Raw genomic sequence first — 12,565 nt, forward strand, 5'->3', positions numbered from 1 at the left:
TTCCCCAGTGATTGGTGATACTGAGCATCTTTTCATAATTTATTTGGCCATCCATATATCTTCTTTGGAAAAATGTCTATTCAAGTCCTTTGACCATTTTTAACTGGTTGGTTGTTTTTAGTTGTTGAGTTGTAGAAGTGTTTTTTCATATTGTAGATATTGACCCCTTATCAGATATATAATTTATAAATATTTTCTCCCATTCTGAGAGTTGCTTTTTCTCTTTGTTAATGATGTCCTTTGATACATAAAATTTTAAAATCGTTATGAAGTTCAACTTATTTTCTTTCCTTGGCTGTGCTTTTGCCTCAGTTTTTTTTCAGGTTAGAATTATGCTAATTTATTAATGTTTTGGAGGTACTGCAGTTAACACTTCGTTTTTTTTTTTCCATGCCCATATTTTAAATAATCAGGTATTTGTATCTTTATTTGGATGTAGAGCTTGGATAGCTGTACTTTTAGAATCGTTACCCCATTTGGTGTGTGGGAGAACTCTGATTCTGGAGGTTTATTCCAGTATCTAAGAAGAAAATAATTATAACCATAGTTTAAAGGAATACGTTTTTTGCTAGGAGTGAGAATAGTCAAATTAAATATGCCTTAAATTAGAAAGCATGATTTTCCCCTAGGAAATAAAAATGATCTTATGCTAAAAAATTTAACATATAGATATTATGAATATTCTGGTTAACTATCAAGTATAACATACTTGACTGGATTAAGGTTTACATCTGTCTCTTTCAAATAACCATGTGGTTTAGGTAAAAAAGGTTTACTATAGTAGTAATTTTAAATTTCAAGAAAATAAACTCTATGAGCAATTTTCATTGACAGGCAGGAATTCCTTTTGAATGTTTTTTATAATTATGTTGAAGATAGTTTGAGAAAGCTTACCAAAAGGCTTGTATAGAAAGAGGGCCTCCTATATCACCATTTGTGCAATCCCAAGCCCGAAGATTTTAACTGGTTTAAAAATTATTCTGGCATCACACTCCTCTCACCTGCAGAGTGTACAAGTGGGGCATCCTGATTAGCACTCTGCGGTCAAGTGTTAATGACTGAAAAAGAACTTACTGTGATTTTGGAAAACATCCAATCTCTGAAACTTACTGGCATTTTCTAACATGTGAATCCTGCCTTAAAAGAAGGCTCCTGACTAAAATAGGCACAGCAAGTTGGATTAATTAGACACCCAGCGTCTTTTGGAAAAGGTCAAATTTACCCATGTAGAGGTTCATAGATCCTGTCCCCAAATAAATACAAGATGCTCAAAACTTCTGTCTTAGCTTGCTTGGGTTGCTGTAACAAAGTATCATAGATTTGGTAGCATATAAACAACAAAAAATTTCTCGCATTGCTGGAGGCTGGAAGTCTGAGAGTGGGGATCAAGTGCCAATATGGCTGGGTTCTGGGTTTTAGCAAGGACCCTCTGCCATTTCTCTGACTGCTTTCTCATAGCCTCACACAGAGGAGAGAGGGCGAGAGAGCTCTCTGGGGACCCTTTTATAAGAGCATTAATCCCATTTAACCCTCATGACTTAATTACCTTCCAAAGGCCCCACCTCTTAATATCACTTTGGGGGTTAGGATTTCAACATATGAATTTTAAGGGTGCACAAACATTGTCATTGTTAACTCTAAAATATTTTCTTTTTTCTATTCTCTTCATTCCCACCTGTCATCCTCTCATTTCTTTTTTTGGGTTATTTTCCACCTCCCAGCTTATTTATGATGAACTCACCTGTTGGAGTGTGGGTAACTCAGGGAATGCAACTTTAAGGTTGGAAATTCTAAGGGACCAGAGCAAGGCCATAAATCAGAGGTAGGCAGGCAAACCAGAGTCCTGTTTCTAGTTTAGAGCATAGGTCAGCGCTGGCTTACACATGATGGGAAGTCCAGAGTCCAGACACATGGGCAGTAGCCAGATGACTTATAAGGACTGAAGGAACAAAACAATTCCTATAGAAATTCAATTCTGCAACAGCATTTTTAATTGACTTGGCCTTTTCAGCCTAAGGCTGCCCTTGTGTGTGATTCGAGTTCACGTTATTTCTTGATAATATAATTTGGATAGCCTTTTTAGTGGCCTCCATCCTTTCCATCTCTTTTTTCTTCATTTCATCACACCTCTGGAACCAGATTGGTCTTCCCAAAACAAATAGCCAGTTAAGCCACCCCACTGTTCTAGAACTTTCAACAGCTCCTCATAGCTTTCCAGGTAAAATATCTATGTTCTTTAGCCTGGCTTCAAGGATGTATACTTTCATACCTCACCCCTATTTAGCTTTATCTCCCCCTTCGTAGTTTATAATTATTTCAAGTGATATCCAAATGACCAGTTTCTGATTATCCTCTATGTATTCCTTCTTATGAGTAATTTCCCTCACTTTCTTCCTCTCTTTAGTCAAAACCTACTGGTACTTTAAATATTTTTTCGACTGTCATCTCTACTGATGATAACTTCCCCCTGAACTTTCTCAATCCTTTGTGAGCCAGTACTCTGAAATTCTTTTGTGGTACTTTTGTCATATCATTTTATGTTAAAAATGTTTGATTTTCTTTCTCATATACCCTAATTAGACCAGGGCTGTTTAATTTATGATGAACTATAAGCAGAGCTCCTAGGACCTATGAGCTTTTAAAGAGCTTATAAAAAGAGGGCAATATCTGAATAATTTCCATGTCCCTCTGATTCAAGTCTTGAGGAGAATAAATAAAGACAAATTCATACATAGAAAGATTGTACAAACCTGCACAATATCAAAGGCAAAGAGAAAAATCTTAAATGTAAACAGAGAGAAAAGACAGTTTTTACCTGCATAGCAGTAATTAAATTACAACAGTAATATTAGAGACTAGAGGACCAAAAAATAAATAAATAAATCCTCAACTGTAGAGTGAAATAACTGCCAAATTAGAATTGTATAACAAGTTAAATTTATTATGAGAGTGAGCATAAAGTAAAAAATACTTTTTGACAAGGACACTGAGCATTTACCACCAACAGACCTTTGCTGAAAAAAATACTAAAGGATAAACCTCAAGAAGAATGAAATTGAACCTAGAAAGTGTTCAGTTGTAAAAGAGAACAATGATAACAAAGAAATTTTTAATTATGTAGATAATCTGAATAAATAATGACTAAAATATAATAGTGATGACTAATTTGTAGGGTTTTAAAAACAAAGTTGAATAAAAATGTTAGATAACAAAACATGGAAGATGGATTCTAAAGTCCTTGTATTGTTCAAGGGGAGGGTAGAAATATTGACTTTGTCAATTCAAATATTTGTGTTAAAAAGTTAAGGATAACCATTGGATGGAAAAAATGATAACTTTCAACCAGTAAAGAGAAGAAAAGGGAGTAAAGATAATACAATACATCCAACAGAAGGCAGAAAGAAGAAAAGCATCTCCCTCTCCGATGAAAGAATATTAAATAGAACATGTAAAATGGTAAAAGTAAATCAAAATATATTAGTAAATTGGATAAAAATACATAATCTTACAATATTCAGTTTATACTTATTACATAAAAAGTCATAAAAAGTTTGAAAATATATAAAAGGCAAACAGTAATTCAGAAAAAGCTGAAACTGCCAAATTAATATCAGTCAAAATAGATACTACGGCAAAAAGGCATTAATAGGAATAAATAGGGTTACTGTATAATGACAAAAGAAACAATTCACCATAAAGATAAAAGATAAAATAATCGTGAATTTCTAAAATCTTAACAATATATTTCCATATAATGTGCATTAAAAATCAAAAGAATCACAAAAAGATCATTCCACAACAATAATGGAAGCTTTAAGTAAACCTCTCATTGATAAATCACTTGGAGAAGAAGATTAATGAGAATTTAAAAATCTTAAACAATAATTAATATTTATTGGTCAAACTCTGAACCCAACAATTAAAGAATGCATTTTTAAAAGCATACATAAAATTAATTATGTTCTAGGCTATAAAACAAGTTTCTACAAATATATTTGCTATCTTGTAGGCCATGATCTTTGACTGGAATTCAATAAAATTTAAAATAAATAGCAGAAGAATAAACAAATAGATCAGTGGAACAAATGGAGAGCCCAGGAGTATATCCACATAAATATAGTCAACTGATCTTTTACAAAGTAGCAAAGGCAATACAGTGGAGAAAAGATAATTTTTTTCTACAAATGATGCTGGAACAACTGGACATCCACATGCAAAAGAATGAATCTAGGTATAGATCTTACATCCTTCACAAACATTAACCCCAAGTGAATTGTAGTTCTAAATGTAAAATGCAAAACTATAAAGTCACAGAAAATAACATAGGAGAAAATCTAGATGAACTTGGTTATGATGACTTTTTACATATGGCGCCAAAAGCACAATCACCAAAAAAAAAATAATTGACAAGCTGGACTTCATTAAAATTAAAAACTTCTTCTCTGTAAAAGACATTGTCAAGAGAATAAGAAGAGAAGCTACAAACTGAAAGTACTTGCAAAAGACATATCTGATAAAGGACTGTTCAAAAGATACGAAGAATTCTTAAAACTGCAATAGGAAGTAAATAGTCCAATTAGAAAATAGGCAAAAGATATATCACCAGGGAAGATATACAGATGGCAAATAAGCAAATATGTTCAACACCATGTGTCATTAGAAGATTGCAAATTAAAACAGTGGAGATAACACTACATACTTACAGACTGGCCAAAATCCAGAATACTGAGAGCACCAAATAATGGCAAGGATGTAGAGCAGCAGAAACTCTCACTCATTGCTGATGGGAACACAACATGGTACATCCACTTTGGAAAACAGTTTGGCATTTTCTTACAAAACTAAACATACCCTTACCACATAATCCAGCAATCATGTTCCTTGATATTTACCCAAATGAGCTGAAAACTTATATCCACACAAAAACCTGCTCACAGATGTTTGCAGAAGTTTTATTCGTAATTACCCAAACTTGGAAGTAACCAAAGTGTTGTTCGGTAGGTGAATGTATTAATATAAACTGTGTTGTGTCCAGACTATGGAATATTATTCATTGCTAAAAGAAATGAGCTATTAAGCTATGAGAAAAGACATGGAAGAAAAGTAAGTGCATGTTACTGGGCAAAAGAAACCAATCTGAAAATAGTACATACCGTATGATTTCAACCATATGATGTTCTGGCAATGGCAAAACTATAGAGATAGTAAAAAGATCAGTGGTTTCCTGGGATTATAGGGGAGGGAGGGATGAATAGGTGGAGCATAGTGGATTTTTGTGGCAATAAAACTATTTTGTATGATATTATAAGGGTTAAATATATCGGTATACATCTGTTGAAACTTACAGAATGTACAATGGTTAGTGTGAGCCCTAACGTAAACTATAGATTTTGGGTGATAATGAATTGTCAGTGTAGGTTTATTGATTGTAACAAATGTACTACGCTGGTGCAGGATGCTGATAACAGGGAAGCTATGCATGTGTGTGAGCAGGGCGTATATGGGAACACTATACTTTACACTTAATTTTGCTGTTAACCTAAAACTGCTCTGAAAAATGAAGTCTGCTTTAAAAAAATTCATAATGGAAAGGTAGTCAAAGAAACTCCATCCTGTACATTTGGAAACGACTTAGGGTTTTAAGTCTGGTTATGGAAATAAAATTTAAAATTACTTTTAAAAGATTAATATTGCATCATTTTTCAATTATATACAATCTTGAGATAAAAATATCAGAAATAGTAAGATGACTGAGAAGTTGGTATAATATGGAGTAAGAGGGTAAAAGGAAGAGGGTAAAAGTGTTCTAAAATCCTTATCTTTAATAGAGAGACTCAAATGTGCTATTTTACTCTTGATTGGAATGATTAGAAAAATACAGATTAACACTTTTGAAAAACTGCAAGAACTTGGCTTTAGGTGGGATAAATCAATCAACATTGTAAAAATGTAAATTCTGCCTAAATCTATAATCAATTCATTTCAAAAATATCAACATGCTTTTTTTGAAACTTAACAAAATAATTCTAAAGATTATCTAAAAGAATGTACATGTAACCATGGATGGGAAATTTTAGAACAGGGAAATATAAAAGAGCTTATCTTGCCAAATATTAAAATATGTTATGAAAATGTGATTCTGAGATACTGTGAAAATAAATTTTAAAATACATGGAAATTTATATGGTAACATTTTAAATCAATGAAATAAAGAGGGATTATTTAGAAAAAATTGTCCTGAGAAAATTATCTAGTTATTTGGAAAATAGTGAATCTGGATTTACTGATATACCTTCTAGGCAGACCACAAAGTTAGCATATATTTTTTATATATATATATATATATATACACACACACACACACACACACACACACTCACACAAGCAAAAAACTAACCAACTCAACAAAAATCTATAAAAACAACTATTAATATAAAAGCAATATTTTGTAAGTGCTAAGCACTTATTTGAGCTCTTATTTATTTTGACTGTGTATCTTTTATAGATTTCAAAACAGAGGTTATGTAACTGGCCAAGTTCACACAGTAAGTGGTAAAGCTGGATCTCTGAACCCAGTCAGTCTGACTTCAGACCCATGTTCACTCTAGGCACTGTACTACACAACACTGCTGTGATGGTTACTTTTATGTGTCGACTTTACTGGACCATGGATGCTTAAACATAAGTGGTTAAACATGATTTCTGGGTACGTACGTGAGGGTGTTTCTGGAAGAGATTGGCATTCGAATTGGTGGAATGAGTAAAGCAGATGGCCTACTTAATGTGGGTGGGCCTCACCCAATCTGTTGAGGGCCTGAATAGAACAAAAATGCAGAGGGGGTGTGGAATTAACTCTGATTACTTCTGCTGTGACATCGAACCTCTCTTGCCCTTGATACTCCTGCTTCTCAGCCTTTCAGACCCAGACTGGAATCTGTACGATTGGCTCTCTGGCCTTCCAGCACACTGCTGGCTTTCCTGGGTCTCCAACTTGCAGACAGCAAGCAGATAGTGGAACTTTGCAGCCTCTGTAATTGCACAAGCTAGTATCTTATAATAAATTTCTTCATATATGTAGCTCTCTCCTGTTGGTTCTGTTTCTCTGAAGAATCCTGACTAATACAATTACATTATATAATATGAAAAAATGTACACAGCAAAAATCAGTATAAAATGAAAAGAAAAATGGCAAACAGGAAATTGTTTGCGATTCAATTATCTACCGACAGCCAAAGGCCAATGAGCCTTACACATAAAGCACACTTAAAAATTAATAAGAAAAAGACACTTTAATATAAAAAGGCAAATTTCATGGGGAGATAAATCATAATAATGAACACTTGTGACTAATAAATATATGAAAGAGTGTGAATCTTCATTCCCACTAATTAAAATAATACAAATTAAAACAATGTGATAGCGTTTTCAACTATCACATTGTCAATGATTAAAATATATTAATAATATCAATGGCCAAAAATACGGAGAAACAATTACTCTTTTACACATTATTTACTTGGCAGCTTATATTGGTGCAGTATTTTGCAGTGACAATCTAGCAATATCTATTACAACATAATACATCTATACCTGGGAATCTATTTAAAAGACATATTGCCAAATATGTGCAAAGGTATGTATGTATAGAGGATTATTCTTTGCAATATTGTTTATAATGACAAAAACCTTGGAACCATCTAAACATTTTTTAGTAGGGAATTAGCTCAATTCAAAATAAGCTGAAGAATTAATAAGGTTGATTTTCACTGGAGGAGCTGGAGGATCATGGGGGAATTCTACTTTTTTTCCTTTTTCTTCTCACGTGCCTTTATTTCAATGTTTTGCAATATTAAGGTAGTACTTTTACAATAAGGAAAATAAGATATCTAAAAATTGTTTTTAGAAAAAGCCTTATAGCTATTGAAACAGAATAATAATACCAAATAGATGCTCATAAATGGATTGGCCAGCACTGTAATAAAAAGATTAAACTATGGTATAAAGGATGATTTCAGGAATTCAAGGATGTTTTATTATTACAAAATATATTTATAATTTACCAAAAAGTCAAAGGAAAAGTAGGTTTGACCATCTTACATGTCCAAAAGACTTTAAATAAATGTCAATCTTGATTTTAAAATATATTAGCAGACCTAGAAGAGTATCTCCCTACAGTGATTAAGATGATCTATCTGAAATCAGTAGCCAATGTCATACTTCATAGAAACCTCTAGAATAATTTCTTTGAAATTTGAAAAAAATAACATCCCAAGAATAACAAAGGATATCCACTATTCTTATTTGATATGATTCTGGGCGTTTCAGTAAGCATTGATATAACATTTCAATAAATATAAATAGGGAAAAAGAAAATATTTTAATAATATAATGATCTACTTGAAAAACTCAAGTAACTGAAATAAAATTACAACTAATAGTTCAGCAAGGTGTTCATTTACAAAATAAGTATGTAAAATACCGACAGCTTTCCTACACACAAGTGAAAACCAGTTAGAAGGAAAGAAAGATCCTATTTATCTTCATAAATAGTTTAACAGATAGAAAGTGGCCTACAGATATACTGGTAGATATATATTAAACCATGTTACAAAAAATGTTGTAACAATAGTCACCCAAATATTAACTGAGGTTATCATCGAGTGGTTGAATAACAGTGGATAATAAAAACATTGTTTATTTTCTCCTCTTATTTTTCTTATTTATTTTATCTGTTAGTTTTTTAATTTTTACAAGATTTCTATATATCTTCTATAATAGGTACATTTATAAATTATTTTATATGTGTGTCATAATCTGTGATTGCCAAATTCCCTAAGATCACCTGTAAATCAATTACAACAGTTAGTTACATATCGATTTGTACTGTTGAGGAAATATCAAAATTTGCATAACAGTTTGCTCAACATATGTCAATTCATTCTGCTGTATTTTTTTTAATAATCATGGGAGATAAGTGTGGCTGCTAGCTCAGATGAGATTCAGCATTTGTTCAATGAATTTTAAACATTTTAACACATGGAAATGTGCTGCTCATTTATCAAAGTATCACAGCTACTTCTATGAGCAATTTTTAAAGGAATAATCCTGACTATTCAACGACACACAATAAAACAAAATGTTCCAAATTCAATTTAGTTGATATTTCAAATAAACAGAAGGAAGTTCACAAGCCTTTATACTGTACTTACTGAAGAAAGCACAGTGTCTCCACAGTGGAGATGAATTCTGATTTACTATCTGAAGCTATGTTATTGACTTTTATCTTTAATTTTATTTTATTTGTTTATTTCAATAGATTTAGGGGGTACAAGTGTTTTTTTGTTACATGGATAAATTGTATAATGCTGAAATCAGGGCTTTTAGTGTACCTGTCACTAGAATAATGTCCATTGTAGTTTTATCCCTTGGTCCCCACCCTCTCTCCACCTGTCTTAGTTTTCAATGTCCATTACACCATTTTATGATCATATATACCCCTCATTTAGCTGCCACTTACAAATGAGAACATGTGGTACTTTTCCATTCCTGAGATACTTCATTTAGGATAATTGGCTCCAGTTCCATCCAAGTTGCTGCAAAAGACATTTCATTCCTTTTTATGGCTGAGTACTCCATGGTATATATATACCACATTTTCTTGTCCACTCATCAGTTGATAGGCACTTAGGTTGATTCCATATTTTTGCAATTGTGAATTGTGCTGTAATAAACATTCGGGTACAGGTGTCCTTTTTTTTTTTTTTTTTTTTATAAAATGTCGTCTTTGGGTGGATACCCAGTAGTGGGATTCTTGGATTAAATGGTAGATCTACATTTAGTTCTTTGAGGACTCTCCATGTTGTTTTCCATAGAGGTTGTACTAGTTTACATTCCCACCAACAACGTATAAGTCTTTCATTCACTTTTTGATGGGGCTATTTGTTGCTGATTTGTTTGAGTTCTTTGTAGATTCTGGATATCAGTCCTTTGTTGGATGTATAGTTTGTGAATATTTTCTCCCATTCTGTAGGTTGTCTATTTACTCTGTTGATTATTTCCTCGCCTGTACAGAAACTTTTTAGTTTAATTATGTCCCATGTATTTATTTTTGTTATTGTTGTATTTGCTTTTGGGGTCTTAGTCATAAATTCTTTTCCTTAGGCCAATGTCCAGAAGAGTTTTTCCTATGTTTTCTTGTAGAATTTTTATTGTTTAAGTCTTTAATCTATCTTGAGGTAATGTTTGTTTATGGTAAGAGATGGGGATCCAGTTTCATTCCTTTGTATGTGGCTATCCAAATTTCTCAGCACCATTTATTGAATAGGGTGTCCTTTCCCCAGTGTATATTTTAGTCTACTTTGTTGAAAATCAGTTGGTTATAGCTATATGGCTTCATTGCTGGCTTCTCTATTCTGTTCCCTTTCTGTGTGTGTCTACCTTTATACCAGTACCATGCTGTTTTGGTTACTGTAGGCTTGTGGTATAATTTGAAGTCAGGTAATGGCTATTATGATGTTGCTATTTATTTCTTTCCTTAGCTGTAGTAGTAATTATCTTATGAATCTGGTAGCTCCTGTGTTAGGTGCATATATATTTAAGATTATTATATCTTACTGCTGAGTTGATCCCTTTATCATTATATAATGACTATATTTGTCTTTTTTTTTTAACCATTGTTGATTTAAAGTCTATTTTGTCTTATATAAGAATAGCTACTCTTGCTAATCTTTGGTTTCCATTTGTATGGAATATTTTTTTAATACTCATTTACCTCAATTCTATGAGAATCTTTGCAAGTTAAATGGGCTTGTTGGATAGCATTTATTTGGGTTGTGTGCATGCTTTTTTAAATCCATTCCTCCAATCTATATCAAGTGGGGGCATTTAGACTGTTTATATTGAATGTTAGTATTGATGTATGAGACACTGTTCTGGTCACGTTGATTGTTACCTAGTTACTTTGTTTTTTCCCTTGTTTACTGTTTTATAAGAGCTGTGAATTTTAACTTTTGGTATTTTTACACTGGTAGGTATTGACTATGCTGTTCAATGTTTAGAGCACTTTTAAGCATTTCTTGTAGGGCAGGTCTAGTGGTGATAAATTCCCTTAGTGTTTGCTTATCTGGGAAATACTTTATTTCTCTTTCATTTATGAAACTTAGTTTTTCTAGGATACAAAATTCTTGGCTGGCAGGTATTCTGTTTAAGAAGCTAAAAATGGGACCCCAAACCCTTCTGGCTTGTAAGATTTCTGCTGAAAAATATGGAATGCTTCACAAATTTACATGTCATCCTTGCACAGGGGCCATGCTAATCTTCCCTGTATCATTCTAGGTGTAGTACATGTGCTGCTGAAGCAAGCTCTGTTGCCCTTTAATAATGTTTTCAAGGCAAATACTAGCCTTGGTGATCATATAAAATGTAATTGTGTTATTTATTCATCACAATGCTCAAAAATAAGTTTAATTTCGTAACAGCATCATCTAAGAAGAAATTCATAGTACTTCACCCCTTTCTTTTGAAGTAACTAATTCCCGGTGTGTTAACTAGGAAGGGTAGCCACATTAAGGATGTCTCTGCTCTTGAGCTAAAATCCAATTAGTTATTAAGAGCAAGTTCTGAGGTAATTTCAGTTAGACTTTTTTTCTCCAAAGCCTCTGACAGCTGCTAGAGAGAGTCAGGAAAGTGTGGGGCCAGAGGGAAGGAGAGAAAGGAGAGTTCATTGTGAGAAGAGAGCATTGTGGACAAACTCCCTCTTGCATTAGTCAAAGATACATATTTAGAATAATAAAAATGCTTCTTGAATCAGACAGAGGTAGGAATCCTATCGGATCAAGGCAGGTGGAGCCAAGGGAGAGCTGGGCTTTACAACTGGGGCATGCAGGATGCCCTTGGTTGGTGAGGGTGTGTTGCACTTAAAGGAAGTCATGGTTACCTGCTTTCTCAGTCAAGTCTTGACACCTCTTGTGCCCTGCCCTCAGCTCTGCCTCTGTGATAGGGAGAGAATAAAGGATTTGCTAGATAGTGTCCAGGATGTCTAGGAAATCCAATTATTTAGGCTCTAGATTGTCAGCCAGAAGACCTGGACTATTTATTTTGTGTTTTCACTGCTTTCTTGGTTCTAAAGGTCGTTATGCTAAGAGTGACAGGAGGCGCTGATTCAAGATGCTGGATGCTGATTCCTGGCCGCCCTAAGCCCCCACCCATTTCTGATTCAGTAGCTCTACAGTAAGACACGGGGATCCATATTGCTAACCAGATCTTTAGGTGCTTCTGATGTGATTTTTGACTGTGTCCCAGACACACTGACTTAGGTGTTCCTGATAGGTGAGAGGGAAGGCTGAATTGGAAGGAGTGGTGACATAGCAATGGGACATTGTGGCAGTTTGCTGCCGCCTCCTTATTCTCTGCTGCATCTGATTTATTATGACCGACCTTTCAGGTGGGGAAGAGTGAGTAGGGGTGAGTGAGTTCACCAAGGAACTTGGGTGAAACATGATACAGAATTCTTTCCATGTGGAAAGCTCCCATTTATATTGGTTGTATGTAGGAGGGGGGACATCAG

The 12,565-nt window shown here is 33.7% G+C and overlaps 1 non-coding gene across 1 annotated transcript; it reads right to left on the minus strand.

Moving 5' to 3' along the window:
• Positions 1-11,257: 11,257 nt before the first annotated feature.
• Positions 11,258-11,360, minus strand: LOC138398481 (U6 spliceosomal RNA). Its single transcript, XR_011235972.1, has one exon. It is a non-coding gene; the product is annotated as a U6 spliceosomal RNA (small nuclear RNA).
• Between the last annotated feature and the right edge of the window lie 1,205 nt (positions 11,361-12,565).

This window comes from Eulemur rufifrons, chromosome 17 (assembly GCF_041146395.1).
Source record: "Eulemur rufifrons isolate Redbay chromosome 17, OSU_ERuf_1, whole genome shotgun sequence".
Taxonomy (NCBI): domain Eukaryota; kingdom Metazoa; phylum Chordata; class Mammalia; order Primates; family Lemuridae; genus Eulemur; species Eulemur rufifrons.